At 35.7% G+C, this 16,817-nt stretch overlaps 1 protein-coding gene across 1 annotated transcript in view; it reads left to right on the plus strand.

Annotated features, from left to right (window-relative positions):
* Positions 1 to 16,817, plus strand: part of LOC125263219 (zinc finger protein 271-like) — a 237,334-nt gene that overhangs the window by 156,390 nt on the left and 64,127 nt on the right. The window lies entirely within an intron of this gene.

Genomic DNA, 16,817 nt, shown 5'->3' on the forward strand with positions numbered 1-16,817 from the left:
GGTGAAAATTTTGTGAATGATGAATGAAACTGCATCCTCTGTGGATCTGTTTGTCCTGTTCACAAACTGTAGTAGATCAGAGGAGTTTGCTTTAGTGCTCATGATGAGTTTCTTAATAAGGCTCTCGAAACACTTCATGAGAACCGTTGATCTGCAGTCATTAACACAAGAGATTGTGTCTTTCTGTGGAACAGGGATGATAGTGGTGGACTTGAAACTGAAAGGAACTGCAGACAGGGTGAGGTAAAGACTGCAGAAACACACACACACATGATCAGAAACCACACAACACTTACCAGGAAGACGTTAGGAAGAGGTTATTTCTCCTTTCTGTTTTACTGACTTTATCTTGAAAAAAGCAGTAAAAAAATCAGTGGTCAATGAAGAACGAAGAGGAAAAGCTTTCAAGGAGGATTTTTATGTTTGGTTCTGAAAAGATGGCATATATTTGTGATTGTCATGGCTATTCATTTTTGAGACCTTGATTCAGAAAGTAAAGTTTAGATTGCTGGAGCTCAGAGAAAATGGCTTCACTATCTGAAGACGATTTATCTTGTTCCATGTGTCATGAAATCTTCAAGGACCCAGTTATTTTATCATGCAGTCACAGTGTCTGTAAAGAGTGTCTTCAACAGTTCTGGAGAACCAAGGAAACTCAGGAGTGTCCCATCTGCAAGAGAAGATCTTCAAGAGATGATCCTCCGATTAATCTGGCGTTAAAAAACTTAAGCAAGTCATTCCTGAAGGAGAGAAATGAGAGGCGTTCATCTGGATCTGAGGAGATCTGCAGTGTACACAGAACGAAATTCAAATTCTTCTGTCTGGAGGACAAACAGCCTGTGTGTGTCGTGTGCAAAGATTCACACACACACGCCTATCACACATTCAGACCCATCGGTGAAGTGGTTTCATCATGTAAGGTAAGACACATGTGGATAAATGCTTATTTAAGCTTATGTATTATCTACATGATCATATTGTAAGGCTTGAACTTCCTGCTAGACAAAAACTGAGATCAAGCATCCTGCAATAAAGCAATAAAACTCATCTGGAGAAGAAGATCTCAAAGAAATAGCAAAGGACAACGCCTTGCCCTAACCCCAAAAGGACAATGAAAATATGAGATACCCAGAATAATCAAATATCTAAATGAATACATAACAAATGATAAATTTTTAATTGGAAACATCATTTGAAATTGGAGTCAGATTAAACGAGTGAAATTAAGTTAACCTTCGCCCAGGCCAGGGGGTCGGCAATCCAAAATGTTCAAAGAGCCATATTGGACCAAAAAAACAAAAAACAAATCTGTCTGGAGCCGCAAAAAAATTTAAAGCCTTATATGAAGGCAACACAGGCTGTAAGTGTATATTAGCTATATTAGCCTACTATCAAAATGACTAAGTAGGCTACAAATACATAATGAGTTATTCCCGAGGTATATATTTAAAAACTGCCGAAAGCTACAGAAAAAAGAAGCAAATGGATCGGTGCAGTTCACAGAAACAGCTGGACTCCAGCAGAGAAACATGGATTTGCAGTTATCATTTTGTGTCAAATAGTTGGATTTTGAGGTAAAATCATTCCATATATATTGTATTGTTATATATTATGTTGACAACTCATCAATTAAATATTTTCCATCTTATATTCTGCATAATTATGTGTTTTAAAATAAACACTGACAAAAACTATACTATAAAACTATATGTTTTAGGGCTGGACAATATGATGATATATATAACAATGATATAAGTAACTACGCGGATTTAAACCTACCTATTGTAGTTATATAAAATATTCACAGGCAGATTTTCTTTAACTTATGTATTTTCCCGGCGTCAAATCAGGCACATATAAATGTCAGGAAACACGACTCCTGGCTGCATGTCAATATCCATGGATTAGGTTTCTTTGACATGTTATAAGAAACACTTTCGAGTCCAACCTTTAGTGTAATTCATTTGTTTACAGAAACCATATGAAAACAAAAAATATTTTTCCATTTTCATACATTTTTGAAAAAGCTCCAGGGAGCCACTAGGGGGGCGCTAAAGAGCCGCGGGTTGCCGACCTCCGGCCCAGGCCGTCGGATTACATTTTTGGGCCGATGGGGGGTTCCTTATAATATCACAGAAATATCTGGTGTCTTATAGATTTCCACTTTAAATTCTAGGAGGAGCTCAATACAGTGCTGAAATCTTTACAAGAGAAACTTCAACACAATGAAAACAGAGGAGAGTTTGAGAATACAATTCAACACATCAAGGTGAGAACTGATTCTTTTGACAAATTTTATACTGACATAATTACATTTCTTTATTGATACGCAATATACAGTGGGTACGGAAAGTATTCAGACCCCCTTAAATTTTTAACTCTTTGTTATATTGCAGCCATTTGCTAAAATCATTTAAGTTCCTTTTTTTCCTCATTAATGTACACACAGCACCCCATATTGACAGAAAAACACAGAATTGTTGACATTTTTGCAGATTTATTAAAAAAGAAAAACTGAAATATCACATGGTCTTAAGTATTCAGACCCTTTGCTGTGACACTCATATATTTAACTCAGGTGCTGTCCATTTCTTCTGATCATCCTTGAGATGGTTCTACACCTTAATTTGAGTCCAGCTGTGTTTGATTATACTGATTGGACTTGATTAGGAAAGCCACACACCTGTCTATATAAGACCTTACAGCTCACAGTGCATGTCAGAGCAAATGAGAATCATGAGGTCAAAGGAACTGCCTGAAGAGCTCAGAGAGAGAATTGTGGCAAGGCACAGATCTGGCCAAGGTTACAAAAAAAAAATTAAGGTTCCTAAGAGCACAGCGGCCTCCATAATCCTTAAATGGAAGACGTTTGGGACGACCAGAACCCGTCCTAGAGCTGGCCGTCCGGCCAAACTGAGCTATCGGGGGAAAAGAGCCTTGGTGAGAGAGGTAAAGAAGAACCCAAAGATCACTGTGGCTGAGCTCCAGAGATGCAGTCGGGAGATGGGAGAAAGTTGTAGAAAGTCAACCATCACTGCAGCCCTCCACCAGTCGGGGTGGCAGAGTGGCCCGACGGAAGCCTCTCCTCAGTGAAACATGAAAGCCCGCATGGAGTTTGCCAAGATGGTGAGAAATAAGATTCTCTGGTCTGATGAGACCAAGATAGAACTTTTTGGCCTTAATTCTAAGCGGTATGTGTGGAGAAAACCAGGCACTGCTCATCACCTGTCCAATACAGTCCCAACAGTGAAGCATGGTGGTGGCAGCATCATGCTGTGGGGGTGTTTTTCAGCTGCAGGGACAGGACCACTGGTTGCAATCGAGGGAAAGATGAATGTGGCCAAGTACAGGGATATCCTGGACGAAAACCTTCTCCAGAGTGCTCAGGACCTCAGACTGGGCCGAAGGTTTACCTTCCAACAAGACAATGACCCTAAGCACACAGATAAAATAACGAAGGAGTGGCTTCACAACAACTCCGTGACTGTTCTTGAATGGCCCAGCCAGAGCCCTGACTTAAACCCAATTGAGCATCTCTGGAGAGACCTAAAAATGGCTGTCCACCAACGTTTACCATCCAACCTGACAGAACTGGAGAGGATCTGCAAGGAGGAATGGCAGAGGATCACCAAATCCAGGTGTGAAAAACTTGTTGCATCTTTCCCCAAAAAGACTCATGGCTGTATTAGATCAAAAGGGTGCTTCTACTAAATACTGAGCAAAGGGTCTGAATACTTAGGACCATGTGACATTTCAGTTTTTCTTTTTTAATAAATCTGCAAAAATGTCAACAATTCTGTGTTTTTCTATCAATATGGGGTGCTGTGTGTACATTAATGAGGGGAAAATTTGTAAAAAAATTTAAGGGGGTCTGAATACTTTCCGTACCCACTGTATGCTCACACACAATCATACTCCTTCACATATGTGCGTAATGGTTGCGTCGAAAGGTAGGCTATACCGTGTTACAAGAAACTTACCCCTAACCTTTGAAGTGAATGTGATCTGATTTCAGTCTCAAGCTGAGCACACAGAGCGTCAGATTAAACAGCAGTTTGAGAAGCTTCATCAGTTTCTCAGAGATGAAGAAGAAGCTACAATCACTGCACTGAGGGAGGAAGAGGAGCAGAAGAAGCAGATGATGAAGGAGAAGCTGGAGGAGATGAACAGACACATCTCAGCTCTTTCACACACAATCAAAGACATGGAGGAGATGATGAAAGCCAGTGACAATGTCTGCTTTCTGAAGGTCTGATTTCAGATCATTGGTTGATCATTGGTTGAGTTCTTGATGATAAATGGTGTGTTTGTTCTGCAGGAGTTTCCAGTCTCAATGGAAAGGTGAGTGATCTGCTCCTGTCTCTGGTCTCTCTAGTTCTGATCCAAAGCCACTGCAGTTCTGCACATCAAAACCATCAGTGTTAAATGTACACTGCTAGGTGTATATATGGGCCTGTTTACACTTGGTCACTTCATGCGTTTTCTCTATTTCGGATTGCTATCCAATCATGAAAAGTTCAGGTGGAAATGAAACTTTCAAGACAGATTTAAATCTGACCACTCAAACCACTTCTGGTGGTGGTCTGAGACACATTCCAGACAAAACTGGACAAGCGTAAATGCATCTGGTTGTTGAAACCATATCCATTTTAACAAATCGTGCTTCCCCTTTAAATGCTCGTGCTCCCCACCCCCCAAGCGCGCGACTCTATAAAACAGTGCATAAAGTTCACACAGCTAATATAACCCTCAAAATGGATCTTTACAAAGTGTTCGTCATGCAGCATGTCCAATCGCATAAGTACAGTGTTTATTTGGATGTTTACATTTGATTCTGAATGAGTTTGATAGTGCTCCATGGCTAAAGCTAACATTACACACTGTTGGAGAGATTTATAAAGAATGAAGTTGTGTTTATGAATTATACAGACTGCAAGTGTTTAAAAAACGAAAATAGCGACGGCTCTTGTCTCTGTGAATACAGTAACAAACGATGGTAACTTTAACCACATTTAACAGTACATTAGCAACATGCTAACGAAACATTTAGAAAGACAGTTTACAAATATCACTAAAAATATCATGATATCATGGATCATGTCAGTTATTATTGCTCCATCTGCCATTTTTCGCTGTTGTTCTTGCTTGCTTACCTAGTCTGATGATTCAGCTGTGCACAGATCCAGACGTTACTGGCTGCCCTTGTCTAATGCCTTGAACATGGGCTGGCATATGCAAATATTGGGGGTGTACATATTAATGAGCCCGTCTGTTACGTAACAGTCGGTGTTATGTTGAGATTCGCCTGTTCTTCTGAGGTCTTTTAAACAAATGAGATTTATATAAGAAGGAGGAAACAATGGAGTTTGAGACTCACTGTATGTCTTTTCCATGTACTGAACTCTTGTTATTTGACTATGCTGAGGTAAATTCAATTTTTAATTCTAGGGCACCTTTAATTATTTTCCTGCCTTTGCAACATTGTAACAAAAAACACATTGATTGTACCAAGGAAGATGATAAATTAGACCACTTTCAACTTCAAGACAAATGTTAAAAGTGATTTAAAGTGTTAGTTCACCCAAAAATGAAATTTCTGTCATTAAGTTCTCACTCTCATGTCGTTCCACACCTGTAAAACCTTAATTCGTCTTTTGAACACAAATTAAAGATATTTTTGATGAAATCCAAGTGGTTTCTTAACCACACAGACAGCAATGTCATTGCCCCTTTCAAGGCCCAGAAAGGTAGTAAAGACATGTGACTACAGTGGTTTAACCTTAAATGGGTGGTTCAATGCGATTTCACTTTTTTAACTTTAGTTAGTGTGTAATGTTGCTTCTTGAGCATAAACAGTATCTGCAAAGTTACATTGCAAATGGAGTTATTGTCTTTTAAAGAATTCTCTGTTTAAGCAGAGCTATGCATGCTATACAAGCTTAACATGCTATAAAAATTATCTGTAGGGTACTTTGAGCTAAAACTTCACATACACGCTCTGACGACATCAGAGACTTATTTTACATATTGTAAAAGTTGCATTATACCACCATGCTGCTCCTGAACCAGCATAGGACCAGCATAAACCAGCTTCAAAACCTACCTTACCAGCATATGCTGTTTTTTTTAGCAGCAGATGCACAAATATGTTTACTACACATCCTGAAGCACTCAGTGTTTTTTCAAGCATCTGCCGTCTTACTTTATGACAACGGCTTTTTGTTAATTTAAATGTAATCCAGAAAAATTAAAACAGAAAAAAGGATTTGGTAAAAAAATAAAACTGAATTTGAGGAAAAATGCAAAGTATTTCATAAAGCCCTACATATTGAATTGCATAGCATCGTATCACATCGGCCTCAGTTATGGAGATGCACATCCCTACTTGGCAGTAATATGCGATCACCGTGCTCTGATCAAGCAGATCGGATCATTAGCGGATCAATATTTGTTCATATTAAGTGGCCTCTGTGTCTGGATAACCGACTGTATTTCTGTTTCCCGCACAATATTTAAGTTAGGTGTGTTTGAAAGGCAGACGCTTCAAATGGCCTCATAGTGTAAAACAACTTTAACTTTAGCCTCTATCAATGCAGTGCAAGTACAACCAATCACAAATAGAGTACTTAATCTAGGCTACCAGTTTAAGTTTCCCAACATTCATTTTGTATAATTGATTGTATCCTTGATTTGTTTATCTTGAGATTGTAACACCTAGTGCTATCAAGCAAATCAGTTGTATATCTAAACTGTAATTTAACAGCAGGTGTCATCACTGATTGAAACTAACTGATTTAATTAACTGCATGAACAATTAAACATTCAACACTACAAAGTGTAGATCCTACACAGCTTTCCTTAGGGTGCGTTCACACTTGGCATGTTTGGTTCGATTAAAACGAACCCTGGTGCGATTTGCACACACAACGAGCGCATTTACCTCAGCACACAGCATTGTTTTGGATGTTCGGCAAGTTCCGTCTCAAAATAGGCAATACGTCATAAAATCCGACCAATCACGTTGTGAATGTATCCCTCTGCCTTAAGGTTTGGTATCTTTTGGTTCGGTGATAAAATTGCCAATCCGAACGCTAATCGGACCAGGACTAAATTTTTTTTTTCTTCTTTGGTCCGGACCAAATGAACCAAACGAACCAAACTACAAGTGTGAACGTACCCTTAATGTAAGTTTGTACACCTGTGGGTGAGACTCGTGTATATATATACCTGGGGTGTTAATTTAACACTGGTGATTTTGCTGTGTGATGTCTGATGTTCTTCCAGAGTCCAGATCTCACAGCCGGATCCACAGATGGCTCCTGGAGCTTTGATTCATGTGCCACATTATTTGGGCAACCTGCCATTCAGAGTCTGGAAGAAGATGCAGGACATCGTCCAAAACAGTGAGTCTGGAGAAGATCTGTGCTGGAAATCATGTGTGGGTGGACAAGCTTTTCATGACACAAAAGATCTATATTTCAGTTTGTAGTAAGGGAAGATCAATATAGTTCTGGGGCCGTATTCACAAAACATTTTTATCTTGCCACTTAGAGGTCTCCTAAATAGCAGTAAAAGTTCTTAGGTAAGAGTTTCCTCTTAATACTTATTCACAAAACTGCTGAGACCAGCTTTTACTAAGAAACATAGAGAAGTCTTAAGCTAAGAGTAAGGGCGGGGTTGACCTCATTACTATAGTCAGCTTACTAACTATGCCCACCGTGATTGGTTGAAGGGGGAGGAGGGGTCTTTGTCAGTGATTTAATCATAGAAATATTGCAGAATGAGGTATCATGTAGCCATATTCAAGTAAAGACTTTAAAATAATGTTGCCATACTGGTTTTAAAATGCAGGTTAAGTGTCACTAATTAAATATAATATATTCATAATTTAAGTAAATTCATTACAAATTAATTTCAAAAAGTGATTACTGGTTCAAAATGACTGCTTAAAGGGATAGTTCACCCAAAATGAAAATTGTTTCATCATTTACTCACCCTCATGTTATTCCAAACCTGTATAAATTTATTTCTTCTGAACACAAAAGAAGATATTTTGAAGAAAATTTTATTTTATGGGAAACTGAACAGTTCTGGGACACTATTGACTTAGTATTGATCATAGTATTTTTTCCTACTATGGAAGTCACTGGTACCCCAAAGCAGTCTGGTTGCAAACTTTCTTCAAAATATCCTCCTTTGTGTTCAAAAGAAGGAAGAAATTTATAAAGTTTTGGAACAACTTGAGTAAATGATGGCAGAATTTTCATTTTTGGGTGAACTGTCCCTTTAAGGCACACCAAATACTAAAAATTATTGACACTGACAGTGATTAGAGGAAAATGCCTGATGTGTTTGGTCAACAGGATGAGTGTTCATGATTCATAATATGTGGACGTTCACTGTTGGTCATTAACTCCCTGAGGTCCGAAAACGCGCCGGCGCGTTTTGCAGTTTTTTTTCACATTGCAGCAAAACAGACTTAAAATACTCCATCATTTCTTGTCATAGAGACATAAGTAATATATCAATTGAAGCTATAGAATGTCTTCTTTTATTTGTGTACACTCAGAGTAAAAACACAATGTTGTGCTTTTTGTAAAATAAAGAAAACTAACATGATGCGTGATCTCTCGTCTCCCTCTGAACGAAGTCCAATCTGATAGTTCTCAGAAAATGAACTGTAACTTAGTGAATACTAATCACAAAAAAAATAGACTTGTGTCTAAAGAAACGTTGAGATGTCAGGTTTTAAATCATGCAAGTCAAATTGAAAACAAACATTCTGTGTTTATGTAATCTGTATGAAAAGAGAGCCATGTCAGAAGTCCGTGATTCAGCTCATTATCCGCTAATGCGGCCACGCCCACGGAGCCAGTGCTATTCAGACGCAAATTCAGAGGCAATACATGCATTCATTGTCTCAATCGTGTATTTATTGTCTTGAAAAATGTTTATCTGGATGTTAAAGCCATGGTTAGCGATCTCTAGAAGACATGCCGTTAGTTCCTGGTTCCTTTTCTTCTTTATATGAATTTGTGGACTAAAGGTGCACAGAGCGCCCTCCGGCTGCAAGTATGAATTGAAAACACAGTATCCAGCATAAATATTGAAATAAATATTTGAATAAATATTACTCCTCAGTATAAAAAATTGACATAAATATATAAGAATCCATCAATATTTCTCCAAATGTGCATGCTTTTAAGCTAAAAGCCTATATGAAATGCCATAGAGGTAACATAATTGTTCAGACACTTTGCATCACAGAAATACATTATATTTCAAAGTATATAATAGAATACCATTATTTTAAATTGTAATAATATTTCACAGTATTGCTGTTTATGATGAGCTGAGACATGATTACAGAGGGTTTTTTCACAGCCTACCTGACTGAAAGGCCTCATTAATATGCAAGTCATTTCAGGTCATTATTATGCGATTCTTTTGTCTTCTCAGGTGAGAATCACCTATTATTCATGATGATTCACGCCTCCACGCATACTGTGTTTCTTGACAAAAAGTGTCTTACAAAATTTAAATCTCTCTATTGTTTTATATGAACAAGTAGGCATTTTAATTTTTACATAATTCTGAAGCAAAAACTCTAGTCTACAACCTCCAATACCCAGAAGTCTTGTGAACACAGATTTAATATACTTTTTTTGGCCTTATTTCAGTGACTTAAGTTTTTTGTTTTTTCAATAACCACGCATAAACATTATTCCTTCAAAAATACAAACATGTACATACATGTTCCTCACATATTATGGTAGCCTAGTTTGTGCTGAATACAGTGTAATGACACTTGTGTCATTAATGTGTTTATGAACAAATGAAAAAAGCACAAATGTCAGGGCATGTCAAAACTTCTCCAAGCCCCAAATCAGCCTCAGACTCCAGAGGGTTAAATGAACATCAGAATAAAAGCATCTGTCGATTGTGTCTCATCAGCTCCTGTGATTCTGGATCCAAACACTGCAAATCCATCTCTCATCCTGTCTGATGATCTGACCAGTGTGAGACACAGCTGGGACGAACAACATCTTCCTAATAATCCAGAGAGATTTGACTTTCTCTGTGTTCTGGGTTCAGAGGGTTTTAACTCAGGAACACACTGCTGGGATGTGGAGGTTAAAGAGAGTTCATACTGGAGTCTTGGAGTAACTACAGCATCAAACCAGAGGAAGGGACGTGATTTCTTCAACAGTGATGATGTCTGGAGTGTTTGGTACCATCAGTATGGACTGACTGGGTTTGGTTTCCCTGTTAAACAGGATCTTGAGAGGGTGAGAGTTTATCTGGACTATGACGGAGGATTGGTGTCATTCTCTGATCCTGTAACTAACACACATCTATACACATTCAAAACCACCTTCACCGACACTGTCTTTCCATTCTTCAATTGTGATTGGTCGTCTCATCTGAGGATCTTGCCGTTCAATGGTCAGCAAATGTTACACCTACACACTATTAAAAGTTGCTGTAAAACAACCATTCTCTGATGCCATTACATAGTGATTAAAAACAAATAAATTTAGATATTGATAAACACCTGCTGTTAACAAGCAGAATCACTGAAGGAAAGGGAAAAGAGAACTGAAAAAGCACAAGAACTACATTCAACGTCCAACCACAGCCTTAGATGAAATCAACTGAAGATAAAAGACATTAAATCTCTCAGTATCTCAGCAGAGGAGGATTAAACAACTCCACAAACAGCATTAATGGCTTCACTTATTACTAAATATTTTATTTCTGTCATGCATCTGCAGAAGTTATTTTTAATCACTTTGAGTAAGTATTGTTTGTTTGATTAATTATATTGATTATAATATATAAAAATCTTATTTAATTATATTAATTTGATAACTATATAATAATTTATAACAATGATTATACTAAATAACAGTCTGTGCATGCAAAGATAAGATGGCTGTATACGTTTTTTTTATGTTTTGACATTTTGCTTCCACATTGATTGAAAGATGAGATATATCATATATGATTTTTTATTATGGAGCAGGTTATGTTCAGAGAATAAATTGCTATGGCTACTTACTTGCCCTGAAAGTTACTTCCATTTTTGTAAGTTGAAGTTATCTGCCTACTTACCCTTAAATAACCTGCTTTCTGAATGTAAGAAAAGAGGAAACAAAACTAGACAGCTGCCTGAAGAAAATATATTTATATCACACGACTTGAGCAACAAGCTGAAGTGTCAAGAAATCCAAATTTGCTGTTTCGCAGCAGGCTAGACACTAGAGATCTCACTTCAATTCTCAAATAATAGTGTTTAATGGAGCATTAAATATCTTATTTCCATTCTCAAGTGATACTGATTAAGTTGAACACTTTATTTAAACAACAAAAGTCAGCCGTTGCGATAGAAAGATCACTTCTGAGGTCTTTTAAAAACACTAAAACCTCTTGTGTAGAAGTTAAGACACACTTAGACATCAACGCTTATACTAACCTCAACAATGTTGAGTCAACTACAGCTTGTATTACCTGTTCGATTCAGTATATTCTCAAATGATCCAATCTTGTGTTTGTGAGAGGCTTATGTGTATATGTACGTGCTAATTTATATAATAATACTCTGATCTGTGAAGGGTTAACTAGGCTTAATATTTTTGTACACTCACAATAAAAACAAAACTGCTTGTAAAATAAAGAAAACAAAAGTAATTTTCGGCTGTCTCCTTTTCCTTTCCCGTGAGCTTCTCAAAAATGAACCGAAACTCAGCATAGATATAGTTACTTGTCGCAGTTTTTGTCTTTCATTTTGTTAATCTGTTAATCGTTTAAGTAAAATATATTTTCCGCATATAGGCTGTTTATTCCTTGATGTTTACGATTTTTACAGTACAGTACTGGCAGCACGGTTGCCAGCAAGTTACTGTATTTTGATTTACAGTAATTGTAAGCACACAAGTCCAGTACTGTAATTCTACAAAACAGTATTTTACTGTATTTTTGTGGCATTTTCTAATTTTAGCCTGCTTCTGCTGTAATTAATAATACGGTACTGTACTGTAATATCTATATTGATACATTACTGCTAAATATACTATAATTTTCAAAATTACTAATAATGTTAAATATTATAATATGTAGTTATTAGAGTATAGAAATCTATAGGAAGTAATATTATAATTCTACTTCAGAATACCTGCAAATCAAAAGACAACCCAAACAATGTTGTTATCAAAAATGTTTTATTCAATGACTTTAAGAACTCCATTCTTAAATGGTCAATTCATTAATTAAATCAATTAAATCTATTAAAACCATTGCATGTTCAGTGCATCAGCAATTTACAGGTATTAATGGCTTTTAAAGGGATAGTTGACCCAAAAATGTCAATTCTGTATTTTACTCTCCCTCAAGTTGTTCCAAACCTGTATGAATTTTTATCCTTTTGTTGAACTCAAAAGAAGATATTTTGAAGAATGTTGTTATCCAGACAGCTGATGGTAGCCATTGACTTCCATAGTAGGAACCGTCAGCTGTCTGGTTACCAACATTCTATAAAATAACTTATTTTGTGTTCAAGAGACGAATAAAAATTCATACAGGTTTGGAACAACTTGAGGGTGAATAAACAATGACTGAATTTTCATTTTTGGGTCAACTATCCCTTTAAGTGTGCACAAATGTAAATGAAACAAAAACTTGAGGTTTGGGTTGAGTGAGAAACAACAAGTGGCCCACTAACAGTCGGTGGTGAGTGCAGGCCTCAGTTTGAAGTTTTCCAGTCAAAACTTCTTCAAGGACCGAATAAAACTGTTGACATGTGGTTTGATGGCTGTCACCTTCCTCTGCACCACTCTTGGTCCTCTTGCTGACATCCTGTCTGGCAGTACACTTGACCTGTCTGGAATCTTCAGGATTGATAGAATCTTCAGTTAATATATATGCTAAAAAAAGACTAATGCACTCAACATTGTCCTTAAATTCCTCCCGTCCTCAAACTATTAGTTCTTACTCAACTGTTGCACACATGATTTAAATACAATACAAAAGCAGAAAGGAATTCACTAGCTTCTGAGTAAGCACTAATGTACATGCAGCAGACTCCTGGTACTCAATGTTGAAAATGTAGTAGCGTTGCAAAAGCGGTTATAAACTTGTCACTGCTGTCCAGTGTCAAGAGAACATTTCCCTCAATGGATAGGATCCACCTGGATGCTTTCATAACTGAATGTCCTGAAAATGAAAGAACACAATGTTAATGACCTACAATGTTTTGTTCTGAAAATAACATTGTCAACAAAGTCAATGAAGGACTTAACTCCATTCTCAAATGGTGCAATTTCCACATTACTGTTTGTACACATTCATCGAGTATATGTATGTGTGTAGCCCCTCCAGCTCACATCTGTACAGTAAGTGGGTGTATGATGGCGAATATGAGCTTGTATGTGTGAGTCAAGTTTATTTTTAAAGCACATTTAAAAGCAACAAATGTTGAACCAAAGTGCTGTACAATTTGAGAAAAAGAAAGGACACAGACAGTGACAGAAACAAGAGAAAGAGAGAAAAAAAGGCTTAAAATCAAGTCATGCTAATACAGATTGGATTTCTACAATTAAAATTAAACCCTATATCTCTGAAGCAACACTGTAGGCTAGGGAGAAAAGATGTGTCTTCAACCTAGATTTGAATGAGGATAATGTGGTAGAGGATCTGACAGAAAAAAGGAAGTGCATTCCACAACTTGGGGGCCGAAGTTACAAACGCCCAATCAGCCGGACCAGAATAAGGAACAGAGAGAAGCAACTGGTTTGATGAGCGAAGAGATCTCACTGCAGAATATGGTTGAATGAGATTGACAATATACTGTGATGCTAGGCCATGCAAGGCTTTATAAACATAAAGCAAAAGCTTAAATTCAACTCTGTATTCAACTGGTAAACAGTGCAAGGAAGCGAGAACTCTTCCCTGCACCCTCTAGCTGCAAGTGATGGAGAGTGGATTTAGACAAACCTACATATAAGGAACTGCAATAGTCTAATCGTGATGTGATAATGGGGGGCAGGGGATTTGGGTAGTAATGTTGCTGATTTTATTAGGAAACCATTAGGAAACAATACCGAGTATATATAATGAATGAATGAATGAATGAGGCATTTATATAGCGCTTTCATATGTACTACTGTACACCCAAAGCGCTTTACAATCATATCAGGGGTCTCTCCTCATCCACCACCAGTGTGCAGCATCCACTTGGATGATGCGACGGCAGCCACAGTACAACGGCGCCAGTGCGCTCACCACACACCAGCTGAAGGTGGAGAGGAGAGAGAGTGAAAGAGCCAATTCAATGGATGGGGATATTATTATATTAATAATATTATATTAATATTATTATATTAATGAGTTTATTCTCAACATTTTATCTTGACTTTTTTCTTGTAATTTAATGACTTTATTCTCATAATTTAACGAGTTTATTCTCAACATTTTATCTCGACTTTTTTCTCGAAATTTAATGACATTTTTCTCATAATTTAACGAATTTGTTCTCATAATTTAACGACGTTTTTCTCGTAATTTAATGACTTTATTCTCAACATTTTATCTCGATTTTTTCTTGTAATTTAATGACTTTTTTCTCGTAATTTAATGACTTTATTCTCAACATTTTATCTTGACTTTTTTCTTGTAATTTAATGACTTTATTCTCATAATTTAACGAGTTTATTCTCAACATTTTATCTCGACTTTTTTCTCGAAATTTAATGACATTTTTCTCATAATTTAACGAATTTGTTCTCATAATTTAACGATGTTTTTCTCGTAATTTAATGACTTTATTCTCAACATTTTATCTCGATTTTTTTCTTGTAATTTAATGACTTTTTTCTCGTAATTTAATGACTTTATTCTCAACATTTTATCTCGACTTTTTTCTCGTAATTTAATGACTTTATTCTCATAATTTTATGACTTTATTCTCAACATTTTATCTCGAAATTTAATGACATTTTTCTCATAATTTAACGAATTTGTTCTCATAATTTAACGACTTTTTTCTCGTAATTTAATGACTTTATTCTCAACATTTTATCTCGACTTTTTTCTTGTAATTTAATGACTTTATTCTCGTAATTTAATGACTTTATTCTCAACATTTTATCTCGACTTTTTTCTTGTAATTTAATGACTTTATTCTCGTAATTTAATGACTTTATTCTCAACATTTTATGACTTTATTCTCAACATTTTATCTCGAAATTTAATGACATTTTTCTCATAATTTAACGAATTTGTTCTCATAATTTAACGACGTTTTTCTCGTAATTTAATGACTTTATTCTCAACATTTTATCTCGACTTTTTTCTTGTAATTTAATGACTTTTTTCTCGTAATTTAATGACTTTATTCTCAACATTTTATCTCGACTTTTTTCTTGTAATTTAATGACTTTATTCTCGTAATTTAATGACTTTATTCTCAACATTTTATCTTGACTTTTTTCTTGTAATTTAATGACTTTTTTCTCATAATTTAACGAGTTTATTCTCAACATTTTATCTCGACTTTTTTCTCGAAATTTAATGACATTTTTCTCATAATTTAACGAATTTGTTCTCATAATTTAACGACTTTTTTCTCGTAATTTAATGACTTTATTCTCAACGTTTTATCTCGACTTTTTTCTTGTAATTTAATTACTTTTTTCTCATAATTTAACGAGTTTATTCTCAACATTTTATCTCGACTTTTTTCTCGAAATTTAATGACATTTTTCTCATAATTTAACGAATTTGTTCTCATAATTTAACGACGTTTTTCTCGTAATTTAATGACTTTATTCTCAACATTTTATCTCGATTTTTTTCTTGTAATTTAATGACTTTTTTCTCGTAATTTAATGACTTTATTCTCATAATTTTATGACTTTATTCTCAACATTTTATCTCGAAATTTAATGACATTTTTCTCATAATTTAACGAATTTGTTCTCATAATTTAACGACTTTTTTCTCGTAATTTAATGACTTTATTCTCAACATTTTATCTCGACTTTTTTCTTGTAATTTAATGACTTTTTTCTCGTAATTTAATGACTTTATTCTCAACATTTTATCTCGACTTTTTTCTTGTAATTTAATGACTTTATTCTCGTAATTTAATGACTTTATTCTCAACATTTTATCTTGACTTTTTTCTTGTAATTTAATGACTTTTTTCTCATAATTTAACGAGTTTATTCTCAACATTTTATCTCGACTTTTTTCTCGTAATTTAATGACTTTATTCTCATAATTTAACGAGTTTATTCTCAACATTTTATCTCGACTTTTTTCTCGTAATTTAATGACATTTTTCTGATAATTTAACGAATTTGTTCTCGTAATTTAACAACTTTTTTCTCGTCATTTAATTACTTTATTCTCAACATTTTATCTCGACTTTTTTCTCGAAATTTAACAGTAACGGCTGACAGGCTAAACCAAAGCAGACTTAAAGGAATGGGCCATGTTCTGCTGTTTTTAAGATTATGTCACAAATAACAATCAAAGACTAATAAATATTAATATTCTGCATGGCAGTGACAGTGTCATATATGCAAAAAAAAAAAAAAAAAAAAAAAAAACAGCATCTAACCATATGAAGATTTTGGCACTTCAAACGTGGCTTTGCGCTCTGGAGTGACGCTGATAAACTCCGTCACGAGGTCCTGAACATTAATGTGATCCAAACTGTCTCTGTGGACATGTAGTAATGCCATAAGAATCAATCTCTTCTGAGTGACAGAGTTACGAAGCCATGGTTTCAGATGGCGAAGCGCGGAGAAGGATCT

This window comes from Megalobrama amblycephala, linkage group LG1 (assembly GCF_018812025.1).
Source record: "Megalobrama amblycephala isolate DHTTF-2021 linkage group LG1, ASM1881202v1, whole genome shotgun sequence".
In the NCBI taxonomy this organism is placed as follows: domain Eukaryota; kingdom Metazoa; phylum Chordata; class Actinopteri; order Cypriniformes; family Xenocyprididae; genus Megalobrama; species Megalobrama amblycephala.